This window comes from Halichoerus grypus, chromosome 3, assembly GCF_964656455.1.
Source record: "Halichoerus grypus chromosome 3, mHalGry1.hap1.1, whole genome shotgun sequence".
Taxonomy (NCBI): domain Eukaryota; kingdom Metazoa; phylum Chordata; class Mammalia; order Carnivora; family Phocidae; genus Halichoerus; species Halichoerus grypus.
In genome coordinates, this window is record NC_135714.1 from 144,098,788 (window position 1) to 144,116,519 (window position 17,732).

Sequence of the window (17,732 nt, forward strand, 5' to 3'; positions counted from 1 at the left end):
TGTAGTAGGCAAAATAATGACTTCCCAAGGAAGGGCATGCCCTAATCTTAGCAACCTGTGGATATGTTACTTAGATAGGAAAAGAGATACTGCAGATAGGGAGGTTATCTTGGATTATCTGGGTGGGCCTAATCTAATCGCATGAGCCCTTAAATGAGTGGTATCTTTTCCAGATGAAGTAAGATAGATGAGACTAAAGAAGAAGGAGGATAGATTCAAAACATGAGAGGAACTAACACTTTTGCTAGCAGTGAAGACAGAGTAGGAGGCCACAGACAAGAAATGCAGCAGCTTCCAGAAGCTGAAAATGGCTTTCTATTTATTGTCAGCAAATACATGATAGCTTGATCCTACAAGAAACAGAATTCTGTCAATAATCTGAATGAAGAGGAAACAATTTCTCTTCTGAAGCATCCAGAAAGGAGCATAGCCCTGCTAACACCTTGATTTTAGCTCATTGAGAAAAATACTGGACTTTAGTTCTATAAAACTATAATAAATTTTTGTTGTTTTAAGCTACTAAGTCTATGGTAACATGTCATAGCAACAACAGAAAAACTAATAAAGGCAGCAACTGTTTTGTTGCTGCCCACTCTATCCATACTACTGATGAAAGAATGGTGTGAGAAAGAGTCTGGAAGCAAGAATCAACTTGAGATAAATTTAGAAAATATGACAAAACTGCCATCCTTGGGAATTGTGTTTAGTGGTAAATTATTAGCGGGGTTAGGTAAAGTTTTTTTCACAAAGTTTAGAGGCATACATGTTTGGAGAAATAATTAGAGGTCATATTGCAATACATAGTTTGTTTCTGGCTTTCAGAGATTTGTTGTTTGCTTCATCAACAGTATTTCAGAAAATTCAGAAAAAAATACCTGCAATTTAGTATGGATTCAATAAAAGTTTCTTTACTTCCTATAATGCAGATCAAAGTCATAAAAGATTTCTCAAATAAAGATTCAAAAGAAATGCATGTATTTCCTTAGAAATGAAGTTTCATCTCAACTTGTTTTTAAGTAGGTAATTGAATATTTAGAATAAATACTGGGCGCCTGGTTGGCTCAGTCCGTTAAGTGGCCAGCTCTTGGTTTTGGCTCAGGTCATGATCTCAGGGTCCTGGGATCGATCCAGCAATGGACTCTATGTTCAGCAGTGAGTTGGCTTGTGGGTTCTCTCTCTCCCTCTGACTACCCCCCACCCCAGCATCTCTCCACTGCGTCATGTGACTGCTCGCTCACTCTCTCTCAAATAAATAAATCTTTACAAAAAAGAATAAATGGATACCTGGGTGGCTTAGTCATTAAGCGTCTGCCTTTGGCTCAGGTCATGATCCCAGGGTCCTGGGATCGAGTGCCACATCGGGCTCCCTGCTCTGCAGGAAGCCTGTTTCTCCTTCTCCCACTCCCCTTGCTTGTGTTCCCTCTCTCACTATGTTTCTCTCTGTCAGATAAATAAAATCTTAAAAAAAAAAAAAAAAAGAATAAATACTGATGAGAGTCTATATGCAACAAGTTCCCTAGGTGGCATACCTTTGTAAAATTTGGTCGTTTGTTTCCCTGATTCCTGCTTGCATCAATTAACTTCATTTTATTAGTATACATGATTTTTTTACCCCTCGGCAACAGAGTTGGACAATTGTTTTTAAATCTTGAGCATTCATCTGGGTACATGTTTGTCTTCCAAACCTCTTAGGACTTTAATCCGAGGGTGAAGTCCTACCTCTCTATCTCTTGTCCATCACCTGACACCATCATTTGCAATTTTTTTAATCCTAATTATTTAGAAGCTATTAATAAGCCACTGGCTAGGCAGGTATCCAGATGGAAATAGAAATGCAGTTATCTCTTACAGTAGAATCTTAATACATTATTCTCTTGGAAGATAAAAGATTTTCTGCTTCTTACACCAGGGAGATGTGAGGAAAGACAATATATTTGATTCACCCACCCTGAAATCCTTCAGAAGGTCACCTTTTGTCTTATCAGACTTATCAGATTTAAATTGACTGTCGTGAGGATTTGGAGTAGACTAGTTCTACAAACTTATGTTTTTCCAATAAGTTTTACAAGAGGTGATAAATGTTATTCATAGGGAAATCTTTGCTCTTGATGGCAGATTATTTAATAGCTTTTGTTCTTAATTGTGAGAATTAAACTATTTCTAGGACAATAGCAAAATCTTGCTTGTCTCTGATTTCTGCTTCCCTTAACTCAAACAAGCATACTGTGAGAATGTAAATCTGACAGAGATCTTACAAGTTTTATTGGAAAATTATAGGACTTATAAGGCTTCAAAGACAGGTGCAGGAGTAGAGAACTCAGAGAGAAGAGCTTAAATAAGACTCTGGATATAGGAGAGTGCAGGGTGTTTTGCAAGAAAAATGAAAACAAAAGATGTGGTTTGTTTAATAAATAGGGCATGTAGAGGTGGGAGAGGAGAAGAGATAAAGACTGGAAAACAGGGTGGATTGTAAAGCACTTTGATTTCTGTCTTGAGCAAAGCAACATTTAGTAGTCATAAATGACTGGTAAATTAAAAGTTTTCCATAAAAAGATATTGGCTTATAGATTATTATTAACATTTAAGTTATTATAGGTAAAGACATTTAATAAATGTTTAAATCATGTAAACTATTAATTATTATGATCAACCCCTTTTTAATACTGAAAGTACATGGATTCTACTGCTTTGCTCAATTGATTGTGCTTGCTTCGAAAGTTCACAAAGCATGGAGACCGATTCTTTTAAATGAATATGTTGGGTCTTGTGACTTGAGATTTTAATTCTTGAGATTGATGCTCTGAGCATTAGAAAACTTATTAGTGGTTTCTCTAATGCAGCTTTGTTTTTCACAATAAAAAATTACCATTAATTTAGAGTTGTGACAAACTTAATCTGCTGCAAAAGCCAGGTCATTTCATGTAAATGATTATTTACCTCATTCTTTTGTTGCTGTGCTTGACTTTTATTTGTTTTCTTTCAGAATATTTGAATCAACTTCTCAGTTATTGATTATTATAAATGATGTTATTTTAGACCTACATTACTTTATGACTTGAATAATAATATGTGGTTTATTTTGTCATGAATTTTAAGAGCTAACTTAACCTAAATGAAATTAACCACACTCATATATGTATGATTAGTTTAAATATTTATTTAAGAGGAAGTTAAAAAATTGTTATGACCTGTGGCCAGAAGAATCACTTCACAGCCTTTTTTACACATTTAATATTAAATAAAAATACAAGATAACTTTTATCATGTATGTGGAATCATAAATGCTATTTATTACCAGTTTGATGTTTTATATAAACCAACCAAGTTTAAAAGTTGAGAGTAAAATTATTATACTGAGGGGATTTATTCTAAAATAAGAAATGTGAATTTTTATCATCTTTGGGCTTCTAAGGTTGATGTAGTCTTGAACACTTTTGTCTAATGACCTAGCACTACTGCAGAGTGACTTCTGCGGGCACTTAATTTAGAGCCCTTTTTTCAAATTCTGAAACTCACTTTCAGAGATCAACTAGATTAAGAATCCTTTAACACCAGGAATCTAAAAAATATGAGGAAAACATATCGCGTTGGTTACATGGATAAAAAGGAGATAACTGAAATGGATTTCCATTGTCCAGTTCACTACTCCTTATGGCATGCTCCAGAAAAGGATAGCTTTTTGTCAGAAGGAATATGCCTTTGGGTGCCTTGTTGGTAATGCCTTTTGTTGGAATATGGCTCAGCTCTGTGAGTGCCAGGACAAGCAGAAGAAGTTAGTGTCTAGAATTCATCCTCTGGGGTGGGTACAATACTAGCTACAGCAACCTCATCTTAGATTAAATAGGATTTCTGGGAGGTAAGTACTATTATTATCCCTAATTGGTTACAGAAGAGGCAGGACCGGCTATGGCTTAATGTTTTGGAGGCTACATACTAGGTACATGAGAATTCCTTATGCTTGTATGTCTATAAAAATTCTACATGATGTTTGAAATACAAGATTCAAGAAAAAATATGGTTCATATTCCACTGTACTGATGTTTCAAAATTTATTCAGTCTCTTATTGATTCTATTTTGTGCTTGGGTAAGGGGAAAAACTGTATAATATCTGTCTTCAGAATTTGTTGAGATTTATTTATTTTTAATAGTTCAAAGTTGTTTAAGTGATATGTATATTTTTGTTTGATACAAAGTTACCTGTTGGGTTTTAATATTTGCCTTTGTTAATTTTATTCTCAATGACTGAGGTAGGCTGGCTGGGTCTGAGGACCCATAGGGGGTCCTGCAGGACCAGACAAGAGGGTCCTTGGCTTTGTGCAGAATAGAAATCAAACATGAGCCAAGACAAAGTGAGACAGAGTTTATTGAAGGTATATAGAGAGTGCAGATATAGACGGTGTCTTGGAGACTCAGAAAGGAAGGAATAGTGATTTCCATCTTTACTTCAGGTACAGGGTTTTTACTGGGGATTATGGTCTGGTGTACATTCCTCTCAGGAATCCAGGAACTGGTCAAAACAAGGATAAGTGCTCAGGTGTCCTCCATAAGTCACTTATGCCCTGGATCCAGGGGTCTTGGTGTCAAAATTATCTGGAGTCAGTAGCACTGGAAAACAAAAACGGCAACTTCTCCTAGCCACTCCTTAGATGTTTTTTATTGTGCTGTAAGACTACAACGAAATTATTAACTCTTTGACACTTACAAGGAGGACATACATTATTTGTACTATAAAGCATGTATCAGGTGGAGGTACAGGTTTTAGCAAGAAGAGAAGCAGGAAAAGGAGCAAAAAAAGCAGTTCTTTGTGGAGTCTTCAGTTTCACTATCTCAGGATCACATGAGGTATTCTGGGTCAAAAAGAAATTTATTCTTAAATACCTCACTGTAAATAGTTCATTGACCCTCCATTTGCTGTAGTCCTTATCCCTAGGGCAATGGAGTAAGTGCCAGGTCAATTGTTTTACATGATACTTGGGTGCCCCATAAGCAAAAGATGAAGAAAAATTATTACTCTCTGCTTACAAAAAGGAAGGAGACAGCTGTCTTTCTCCCTTTCTGAAAAGGTCTCCTTTGAAATGTAAGGGACTTGAATCTTAACCATAATCATCTAGATAAATAAAGTCTATCCAGGAGCCAGATGATCTCTGTGTCTAATCTTTTCATACTTAAAAATGGTTTCCTATTCTAGGCCTTTCTCCTTTTTGTCATTAAATATCTATAAAGATAATGTTCCAGTCTCTCTGGCACTCTAGAGTTTACCTAATCTGGGCTGTAATCATTTGGCACTGTCTGGGAGGTAAGTTTTATTATCTTTTTTTTTTTTTTTAAGATTTTATTTATTTATTTGACAGAGAGAGACACAGCGAGAGAGGAAACACAAGCAGGGGGGAGTGGGAGAGGGAGAAGCAGGCTTCCCACGGAGCAGGGAGCCCGATGTGGGGCTCGATCATGACTTGAGCTGAAGGCAGACGCTTAATGACTGAGCCACCCAGGCGCCCCTTTATTATCATTCTGGATAAAATCAATAAACTAAACAAATGACCACCAATATAATGTTAATGGTATGTGATGTGTGAAGTATTTCTGGGGAAAATGAAAACAAACATTCTTTATACATTCTTACAGAAATATGGAGAAATTCAGAAAGTTTTCTCTCTCTAATCCGTTTTAACATCCATTAGGTCAAGCATATTTATTGTTTGGAGAATGTAAGCCCAGTGAAAACAGGGATTTTGTCTTTATTACTTCTAAACAGAGTGAAGTTCTAAATGTGTTCTTCAAACTCTGTGATGTTGCTTTTTAGTTGATTATTTTGCCATTTTTTGTAGATCAAAATAGTCAAATATTGGCAATTTCATATGGTTCAGCATAGTATTTGATGACAAAGATATAGTTTAAATCTTCCACTCTGATTTTGTACCTGTCAATTTTCCTTAAATTTCTGTTTTTCTGTTAAAACAATTGAGAATTATGAGATAAGGTAGAGTAATGACTATTCATTTTTTCTTTTAAAGATTTTATTTATTTGACAGAGAGAGACACAGCGAGAGGAAACACAGGCAGGGGGAATGCGTGAGGGAGAAGCAGGCTTCCCGCTGAGCGGGGAGCTCGACGCGGGGCTCGATCCCAGGACCCTGGGATCATGACCTGAGCTGAAGGCAGACACTTAACAACTGAGCCACCCAGGCCCCCATGACTCTATTCATTTTTAAAGATGAATTAAACCTTAGTCAATATAAAATATGATTATGAATGTTCTTCTGCTATGAAATTTGTATACCTGAGGTTACTGGGGTCTAGAGTTTTTTCTCTCTTAGATTCAATTTTTGTTTTACTGTAGTTTAATCCATATTCTCTTAGAAATAGATTGTTGATTATAAGGTTATTATCTCCTTAGGGTTTTTGTTGTTGACATGTATTAATCTACCCTGTAGATCTTATTAAGAATTTTCTCTTTATCCTTAGAAACTTGAATTTCCACCAAGCTATATCAGTTACTGGGGTTTTAAACTTAATTAAATATTAATACATATTTAATGTTAATATATTAAAATTAATAGTGTTAATATCATTTTATAAACATAAATTAATATTCAGTATAATACTAATTTAATGTATTAATATATTATTAAGATAACATCATTACTATGATTTTCATTAATAGTATCAATATTGGACATTTGGGGAACAATCTATATTTTCTCTTTTGATTGATCATATTTACCTCCATTTCTTTGAATCATATCATTAGGATAGTGACACTTGAATAGATGCTCTAGATAAAACCACTACCTTGCTTTAGGCTTCTACATCCAACTACTTAAGTGACCTCTCCATTTTAGTGCCACAAATACTTCTGAAATTATGACTAGAATTGAACTCGTCCCTTTTCCAAAACTATTCCATTTAGAGTCTACTTGTCTCAATAAATGGTACCAATTTCTCATGCCAGATGGGAGAAGCCTATCATCTTTTATTCCTCCTTTTCCTTAACTCCCCTTCATCTAATTGTGTCAGCAAATCTGCCCCTTCCACCTCAAAACCACATCTCAAATTCATCCCTTCTTTCCACATAATTTGTATCACTCTCATGCAGGTCAGCATCACCAATCACTTGGACTTCTATGTCTGACTTCTAACTCATCTCCCTCTTGCCTATATGGAGGTAAAAGAGAGTATAGGAAAAACCTTATTTTTTTCCCCCAAGTAGTCTCTTGGGGCCTACTTAGTTATTCTTAATTCAGTTCCATACAACCACTTCTTGTTGTGCAGTTTAAACATTGTCAAGATTAAAGAGAATCATTAATTGGACTAACATAGTTAAACAATTTGAAGAATAAAATTTACTAATAAGCCATGGACCATGATAAACCACACCCAGTGTCAGGTTTCCTATTTATAAAATAAAGATGTTGGAGTCAGCTGCTTAAAAATATGCATCATTTTAAAAATCTTATGTTTTAACCTTCAACCTTTTAAATATCCTCTCGACTTTTTTTCTATTTGTCACTACAATATTAATGTCACTATCATTATGATGGTGCCATTGTGAATTGGATTTTCATAGCTCTGTACCTGATCTTTTTTTCTCATATGTGGATGATTTTCCAAACTCAGCATCATTTCTTGAAACAAAATATAAAATAGCTACTATATACACAACACAAAATAAGAACAGAAAAAAATATAACATCTAAAGAATTCCTTTCTTCTCAAAAAAGGCGATTCAAATAATCTTGGAAAACTGAATAAAAACATTTTAGCTTTTAATTAAGGTAATTTAACTATGGCATTTTAAATAAATTAGCACATGTCAAAATGCATTTTTGTACTGCTGATATTATAGGTTGATACAACTTCATGAAATGTTATGATGAGAGTTATTTAAATCACAAAGTGTTATAGTTTTCAGACTATGAGAGAACAGATCATCAACATATAATATACCAAAACTATGAGAAATACAACAGACTGATATAAAGAAATGACTGATAATTTTTCTGATAACAATTTTTCTGGTACATTGTCAGCTTAATTATTTTACCATTGTCATGGTTACTGAATTATTCAACTCTAATAAACCTAGTTACACATGAGTGAAAATTTTAAAAAGGCCTCAAAAAGATTGCTATGTAGATTTCAATATTTCATTGTAAATTGGTGAAAAAATAAATTTAAGGTATGTTTAAATTCTATATGTAAAAAAGATTCTATATTTTTGTTGTTTTTTTTAAAGTGTATATATTTGTAATGAAACGCAATAGTAACCATTATAGTCACTCTAGGTTTGCAAGTTAGAATTAAACAAGAGAACACTATTTTTCTGAGGTTTGTTTTAAATTAATATATATATATATAATTCATATTATATATTATTCTGGCTATCCCTTTAAAATACAACAAAATTATGATAAATAATTTTAATAAATAATAGTAATTTTGTTGTAGTATTTTTAAAGGACATAACCAGAATTTATTTATATATATATATACATATATGAACACACATATATAAGTGTGAATGTATATATATGTTTGTATATATAAATATAGAAAAATAAGAAATGACTTTTTTTTTAAGGATTTTATTTCTTTTTTTAAGAGAGAGAATGAGCAGGGAGAGCAGCAGAGGGAGAGGGAGAAGCAGACTCCCTGCTGAGCAAGGAGCCTGATGCGGGGATTGATCCCAGGACCCTGGGACCATGACCTGAGCTGAAGGCAGATGCTTAACCGACTGAGCCACCCGGGCACCACTGAAATGGCTTTTCTTGAAACTCATAGTTTTATTTGAAAATTTTAACAATTACCTTTTTATTATTTAATGAGAATGGTTTCCAATTTTGACAATGTTTCCTGTATTTCTGTTTCACTGATGGATTAAATATATGTAATGATTTTCATTTGTGTTGATTTCTCATACCTTTTGTATTTTACGCCAATATGAATGAGAATACAGTATAGTATGACAAAGTAATGATTTAAATGCATACATAATAATTTTTCCTGGTTTATAATTTTAAAGGATTTAAGATTGTATTAGAATTACATACAAAACCAGGCACCTCAGTGGCTCAGTCGGTTAAGCGTCTGCCTTCAGCTCAGGTCATGATCCCAGGGCCCTGGGTTTGAGTCCTGCATCGGGCTCCCTGCTCAGTGGGAGTCTGCTTCTCCCTCTCCCACTCCCCCTGCTTGTGCTCTCTTGCTCTATCTCTCAAATAAATAAAATCTTAAAAAAATTACATACAAAACAGTTTATTGTGTTGCTCAAAAATATGGCAAACCGTGGCAAACTAATTCCACTTTATAATAGTTATGTGACTTTTTGTCATTACTTCTTTGTGCCTCAGTTGCCTAATCGGCACAATGGAGATAGCAGTACCATAAAAAGCATTTAGAAGAACCTGTGGCATTTAATAAACACCCAATAAGTGTAAGCATTTTACTGGAAAATTAGAAAATAAATAAAGCAATCCACTTACATTTATATTTCTATTCTTTGATCTAGGTTGCACTATAAAATAAAGAAAGCTTTATTTTATAAAAAAAGCAAAGTTTCAAAACATATTCTCTCTGATGATGTCTTTATTTGACAAGGGTATAATTTTGAATATTTGAATAAAACTATTTATGAACATATGAAAATAAACTGGCTCATACTTAAGTGTAATAACATTAATAGGTAATGTTTATTAATAGCTGATTTTTGCTGAGTGTTTTCTATGTGCCAGTTATTTGCCTAAGGAATTTATATATATTATCTTATTGAAATATAATTATAGTCCTTTGGGGATACTTTTATCTTCATTTTTCAGATGAGGCAACTGAATGATGGAAAGTTTAAGTAACTTGCTCAAGGTCATTCTGATAAGAGAGAAATGTCAAAACAAATGCTTAGTCAATTTGATTTGAGAGCTAAGTACTTTAGTTCCTCTACTCTGGTCCCATCTAGTAACTAGTGGCTAATATAATTGTGAGGATATCATTCTCTGATATATTATAAAATTTTAAGGTCAGTGTTCTCATGGCAAAAGAATCATAACTAGAGACCATATAGATATTGAGAAGGCCTTCACAAAACTCTGAATTCATAAGTGCAAAACTCTAAAATGAGATTGTTTAGAGATTTTAAAGCAGTGAGTTAATTTTAAAATCCAGTCTAAACATCTAAATAAGTGTTGTGATTCTTAAAAACTGAATTAGCGAATAATGCATTTTTTCAAGTAATACTGTCATACCTCAAAACATTTTGAAAATTCCATATTTGATATTGCATCATAGACAGTTTCCCACTTTGTTCTCTGTGTCAATACATCAGTATTACATCTGAATAACATTTTCACACACACACACAGACACACATACATATACACACATACACACTTGCTTGAAAATTATCTGGATTTGGCAATATCTTGGGTATTAAAAGTTGGATGAAATTGTCTCTAGACAACATGAGCTAGATACATTTTTCCTATTTCTTTAGTTAGTAGAGCTAAAAATCCTAGAAATTAGATATACAGAATAAATATAAGAAGATTCTGAAATGTGGAGAGAAGGAGGCAGGCTATTAGAGACTGTGGTAACCAAGGAATGACACAGCAGTGACTTTCCTGAGTTTCCTTTTTTGCCTTATTTATCCCAGACTCAGTGATGAAGTCAGTAACTTAGAAATGCCAATGGCCATAAGCCAAAAAGTCCATGTAAAGCCTACTTTCTGTAGCTCAATGACCAGGAAAGTGACAGCCAAGCAAGACAGAAAGCTTTCAGACAATGATGACCCTACTCCAGGAAAATATCACAAAAAAATACTGTAGTGTTACTACCCCCTTCAGGAAAGACTAAGTGGAGATTAGATCTCCATTCTCACCAGGCTATTATAAGAAACTCCTAACTGCCTACTGTCTGGTAGAGTGGTTTCAGAGAAGGTTAAATGGGGTGAGAATTCAGGATATTTATCCCTGCTGGGAAGTAATATGTTCCTTCTTTTTGGTGTAAGTGGAGAATATGTGGGGAACCTGGACTTTACTCCCAACCAACAGCAACAAAGCATCCCTGTTTCTCCCCATTGGGGGTGTGAGAGGAGGCTCAGAAGGGATTCAGGACTTTTATTACCACCCAGTGTAATGAACCTGTTCCCTATCACATCAGTGGAGACCACATGGGGAAGAGTAATGACACACTCCTCATCCTCTCAGTTAAGATGATATCAGTGGACATCTAGTACAGAGCCTGAAATTCCCTTTGGTCTGAAAGGAGGATGAATGAGAAATTTGGACTCTCATCTCCACCTGTCAGTAAAAAACAGTGTTCCTTTTTCCCTCCCTGGCACAGTATCCTAGGAGAATTGCTAAAACATATTTTAATAAGACCCAGTTTTTCAACCATAACACCCCAAATATCCAGAACATGAGGGAATCACTCATCTATAAACAAAAAAGTCTCTATTTGAATGAGAAAATACAATCAACAGATGCCAACATTGAGATAATACAGATGTCAGAATTATCTGAAAAGGATTTTAAACCAGCTACCCTGTAAAATGCTTCAATGTGCAAGTATAAACATGTTTGAAGTAAGTAAAAAGGAGAAGATCTTAGAAAAGAAATAGAAGATAGAAGAAGCAATTTTAGAACAGAAAATATGGGGCACCTGGGTGGCTCAGTCTCAGGGGTGTGAGATCGAACCCCGTGTTGGGCTCTGTGCTCTGTGTGGAATCTGCTTAAGAATCTCTCTCTTCCCCCTCCCTTTGCTCCTCTCCCCTGCTCTCTCATTCTCTCTCTCTTAAAAAAAAAAAAATGAAAAATGAAAAATACTGTAATCAAATAAAAATCTCAATGGATAGATTCAATAGCAGAAAGAAAAGGACAGGAAAAAGAATCTGTGAACTTGAACATAGAACAATAGAAATTAACCAACCTGAACAACAGAGAGAAAATAGACTTTAAAGAATAACAGGCTTCAGTGGCCTATACTTTCTTGAAATATCTAATATTTGTATCAATGATGCCACAGAAGGGGAGGAAGAAAAGGTTAAGGCTGAAAATTTCCTAAATTTGCCAACAGACATAAACCTACAGATTTGAGACAGTATCAAACTCAAAGAGGATAATTCCAATGAAATCCACATCAAGATTTATCACAAACTGAAAACAAGTGACACAAAATTCTAGAAATCAGTGAGAAAGAAAGAGTACCTTGCTCAGGGGAAAACAGAATTCAAATTGCAGCAGATTTTTCATCAGAAACCATGTCAATCAGAAGAAAATGACATGGCACTTTTCAAGTACTGAAATAAAAGAATTGTCATTCCAGAATTCTATCTCTTGTAAAGATATCCTTTAAGAATGAAGAGGAAATCAAGACATTCTCAGATAAATGGAAAGTAAAGGAATCTGTCACTAGTATATATATCCTAAATAAATGGCTTGGCACAGAATAGAAATGGTAAAAAAAAAAAAAAAAAAGTTACAATAGACTGAACTGAAAAAGAAAAAGTGAGTTGACCCAGTGGTATGCTATGGTGGTGACTATTTAACAATGAGATCTGCATAGGTTGGAGAACCTTAATTCACAGCATTTGACAATTTTTGAGGTATATATACTCTTACAAATGTCAATTTTAAGCTACCAATGTGGAGTATTAGCAAACACAGAGTTGGAAAGCAATATGTACAAATGACTTGAGCTAGTGCCAGCCAATTCCCATAAACCACTGGGTTAACTCTAAAGGCAATACTAAAAATAATTCTGTAGCAATGTTAGTATAAGTGGAATTGCAACATAATTGTTTTATAATGTAAATATTTATTTTTGATGAATTTTTTGTTAAAATCATTTGTATTATTTCATAGTCACTTCAAACAAAAGTCCATGTGACAAATCGTAGGTCCCTTTGTTTAAAATACATCATACATGTAAACTATGTTTGGCATTATGGGTCCTTGATATACCACATAGAAAGAGCATAACATTGGCAAATAAGCGACAAGCATATCTCAAGTTAGACTTTAGGTTTTGCTTTTTCTATGAGATAATAAATTCAACCAAAGACCCCTGATCCTTTGGAAAAATGAGTCACAGTTGGGGAACTATCTATTCTGTCAAAATTAGTTATAATTTTAGTTACTGTGAATAATCAGAATAAAACTTGGTATTAGTATCTTTCTCAATACAGAAGAGAAAAATTAAATTGACTGAAGTATTTCCCATTAACACCAAGATTACCATATAAACTGAAATTTAATGGCAGTATGGATCATAAGGTATAATAGTACTAAGTGTTATTACTGACTATAGAATTTAACTAGGCCAATTCTCAGCTTGTAAGAGCAGCTGGACATCATTTCCAGTTGAGAAAATAAAGGTACCATTATAGAAATTTACAGAACAACTACTAGATTTAGAATCACAGTGAAAAAAAATTTCAGTTTATCAAAGAGAAATATATAACCCCTCTTTCTCTCTCTCCATTTTTCTGCACACACACAAACACACAAACGTAAACACACACTATCACTAAAGAATAGATGTAGGCAGGAATCCCTATATCATAGAAATTGTTTATAATTTTTTAAAGACAGTTTCTGAATGCATTAGTTGCATTCAGAAATAACTAGTTATGCTTTTAGAACACAAAGATTTTTGAATAAATAGTCTTCTATGCTCTCTTCTAAGATAATTTTTAGAGTAATTTCCTCTATGAAAGTCAATAATCTGGAATTATGTCCTATTCAAGTGATTTATAGTATAGCTCTTTTCCCCCCAAATATTATCATTAATTTTCAGAACATGTGCCAGAAAAGTGACTTTCCAAATTCACATTTATGTAATAATTATAAAATTATTTATCCTAATATACTGCTAACACAATTTTTACTTCTTAAATATTTTATCAAATTTGATGTCTAAATTTATTTATAATTTACTTCAAAAATAACACATGGCATTTTTGCCTTAGTTTTATATATTTGGTGCAACTTTGTTTCATGGAAAAATGTTTTAAACATTAGATTAATAATAATCATTTCAATTTTAATATGCCCAATTTAAAATCAATAAACTTATACTATTCAGGCTCAGTGATAAAAATAAATTTTCCTTTATTTTTACAATATACTTATTACTTAATATAAATTTATTTAAATAAGCAGTATCAATTATACAATCTTAAAAATCTTATAATTTTGTTATTCTACTTTATGCATTATTGAAGGATAGTTTTTCCTTACTTAGAGAGGAACCCAGATTTTATCCCTAGATGTGACTTCACAGTTAATTGACCTCTGTATCTTCAAGGATTTTGACTCATTGTACTATTCTGTTCTTTGAGCATGATTCTCTCTTCCAGTGTTTTCCATTGCTCATGGCTCAGCCTTCTGTGTCCTTTCATCTAAGAAGCAAATAACTAAAACGTGCGTGCATAATGCCAAATTTTCTATGTGTAAAACAAAGGTGTTGGAAGAGAACAGGAGTCAGCAAAATATGGCAGAGTTGGGCAGTCAAAACAGGTACAATATAGCTTACAAACTCTAAATACTTATGCTCTGGCCCCTTACAGAAAAAAAAAAAATTACCAACCCACATTAAACCACTCAAAGTCAGGTGCTTTGTTACATAGCAAAAGCTATGTAATACAAATAACAAGAACAAAATATGAGTAAGTTCCTTTACTGAAAGTGGGGAAAAATTGTCTATCATTAATATTCCAGAGAATGTAAGGAAAATGAATGGTAATTTTGGTAACATAAAAATAAAAATATTTCTCATGGAAAAACAGATGGAAATAAAACATACTTGCAAATGATGTCACTAATAAAGAATTAATGTCCCCAATATATAAAGAGATTCTAAAAGTGAGAGAAAGAAAATATTAATAAGTTCTAAAATAAAAAATAGATATAAATAATAATTAAAAATTATCCTTAAACATAAAAATGATTATCAACCTTTAAATAAAAGAGATAGATTAAAACTGCACTGAGATACTATTTCTCACCTATCAGTTTATTTGTCTTTATATTCTTTTGATGTTCTCACCAACAGACATAGGTAAGTTTTCAGCCAACAGCTACTGTCAACCACCAGCTTTATGGTGATTACAGTCCTTATGGTCTTGCTTTCTAGCTTAGACCTCAGATACTGAAAAGAAACAAGTCATCTCCACTGCTCTTTGTCAAAATTTCTGGTTTCATATAATTAAAATTTGAATAAGTTGTCAAGAAGCCATAGTAGTTGGATATTATATTTCAGAAATTATATTGAAAAGAGTATCTTGAGGTAAAACCTTTCCAAAAATAGATTTATATAGGAATCTATAAGTATTCTGAATTAGCCTAAAAATAACATTTTCATAATTAACTATTTTCTACTGGAGCATAAATTATGCAACACTGTAAGTGATACATCCCTAGAATCTAATACCATAAAGTTAATATCTTAAAACATTGGAAAATAAAACTTGAAGAAGTTGAAGGATTATTATGTTTTGAGGTTCCTTATTTTATTTCAAGTACAATTGAGTAAGGAATAGTTATAAACATGAAAATCTTTTTCATTTCTAAAGAAAATATCCTAGTTCTCTCATAGAAGTAATTTTTAAATAAAATCATTATTATTCCCTATATTTGATATTGAGATTTCTTATGGGAATAGTCACCTTGGTAACCAAACTCCATGAAAAAAAATATAAACCAATATGGGGTATCGTTTTTACCTTTCTTTTTAAGGATAAGCCAAGGCAAATACTTTAGAATCTCAAGATACTAAGGAAGTAGTTAGAACTTTCTAATTTTGAGAATACTGACAAGAGGTATGCAATAGAAATAAGCTTTGAATGAATTAAAAATAAAAGTAACTGGGCCACATGTTCTTCATCATCAGAAGGTTAGCTTGGGTTTTTTCATATGATGGTCGTCAAAAACTTTCTAAGAGCATCAAGTTGACAAGTCCCAATATGCATGTGAAGAAGTCTAAATAACTACATGGAGACAGATGCCATGTGTAGGAGCACCAAGGTGACAGATACTTTAGTAAAGCTTTCTTGGACCTTGCAGACCAGTGCCAGTACAAGCTGAATGTAGTCTAGTGAACTATCCCATTCAACATGATAGGGAAGAAAAGAAGCATCCAGATAAATTCTGTCCTAATTTTTGACTAGCAAAACCAGGAGAACATGTTTGAATAATTTATTACATCAAAATAGGTCACCAAAACAAAAGCTGAACAGCGTTCTCCACCTGTTTCCTGATTATAGAAAGTTGTAGGCCCAAAACTTTTTTTCTTCTTAAAGAATTTCTGTATCTTGTAGACTAAGCATGTGGCATAATCATTAGTACAATTCCTTTAAAAAATTATCAGCTTTCTATGAATCTGATTCAGGTGCACTTCATGTGCTCAAAGCCACCTCTGTACTCTTACGAAGACAGAACTTTGTCTGCAAGGATATATCAATCTTCAATGGAAGCAGTGAAAATTCTAAGTCATTTTGTCAAGCTTAAAGGCTGTTAGGCATTAACTCAGATTCGATAAAGGTCTTAAAAAAGTCTTACAGCCCTATCCATGGATTTAATCTTCACCCTTAGACCTTGTTTAACTTTTTATTTGGGGAGATTTATACTGATGAGAGTCTGGAGATAAGAAACAGATTCACTTATCGTATTTGGTGCTACTCTAGTATATCTAAATTCTGCTTGCAAACTGAATATTTCATTCTTTAGTTCATCTTTCTTTCTGTATCTTATCATAGACAGTTAAAACATGAATTGACACTTTTATATATTTTGCCTATAAATCATCTTTCCAGGGTGACAGAGTTTATTAGAAAATTTTTTGTCTTCCCAGTTACTGTAGATGACAGTTTTTTCCAATTGTTCTGCAACTGCAAACACAAGTCACCATTCTTCCCGCTTGGTACAATTTGCTACTTTTTCAATCTCCATGAACGGTTAGTTTACAGCCCCCCCTTTTTTTTTTACTTCATTAACAATTTCTCAGCTACTTTCTCTGCCTCACTCAACTTTCTCATGAGAAAATCAATGCCACCTATTTTAAGTTAAAGTGACTACTGAGTCCACCTGAAATACTACATAGGTGGGTGAGTCAGTTTGTAGGCTAATAATGCAATAAGTCAATCATATTTAGTCACAAAAGTGAGACCACTTACCTTTCTGGATATTGCCATAGTTTTTCTTTTGGTCAACTCTAACGAACTCATGGTGGGGAGATTCTGAAAAAAACACAGTCAAAACCTCAACAGGTTGAACCCATTACTTAACACATACTTGAATGTCTCCATTTTTAATATTTAGATCTATTATCCAGTTAGAATATATTCTTGGATATGGTGTAAGAAATTGGATAAATTTTATATTTTTCAATGTAATATCCACTTGAAAATATTTTGTGCTACCAATTTCAGATGTCATCTACATTATATAATGTATTTTCATCATTTGAGTGTTTTAAAAAATTTTTTTCAATTGTTCTACCACTTTATTAGTCAATACCACACTGTTTTTAGTTATAGGATGTTATACTATGTTTTAATATCTGATTGGGCTAGCTCCTAGTTCCAAACACACACAGGTGCTCTTTGAATACAGATTTTGAATCCACGTTGCTTGTCTTTCTTGTTGATGATCTATTAGCTCTCTTGTGACAGAGCTCGTAACCACCAGATATACTACATCAGTCATACCATGAAAATTTAAGTTTGAGGTAAAGCGATTAAAGA

At 33.3% G+C, this 17,732-nt stretch overlaps 1 long non-coding RNA gene across 2 annotated transcripts in view; it reads right to left on the reverse strand.

The window, feature by feature from the left end:
- The window catches only part of LOC144381281 (uncharacterized), a 476,574-nt gene that overhangs the window by 68,686 nt on the left and 390,156 nt on the right, over positions 1–17,732 (reverse strand). Inside the window, exons 3-4 of one of the 2 annotated variants that reach the window (XR_013446184.1) lie at positions 17,163–17,225; positions 9,481–9,512 (exon numbers count right to left, since the gene is read on the reverse strand). This is a non-coding gene — a long non-coding RNA (uncharacterized LOC144381281). The remainder of the gene's footprint in view (positions 1–9,480; positions 9,513–17,162; positions 17,226–17,732) is intronic. The other variant, XR_013446185.1, reaches the window with a different exon arrangement.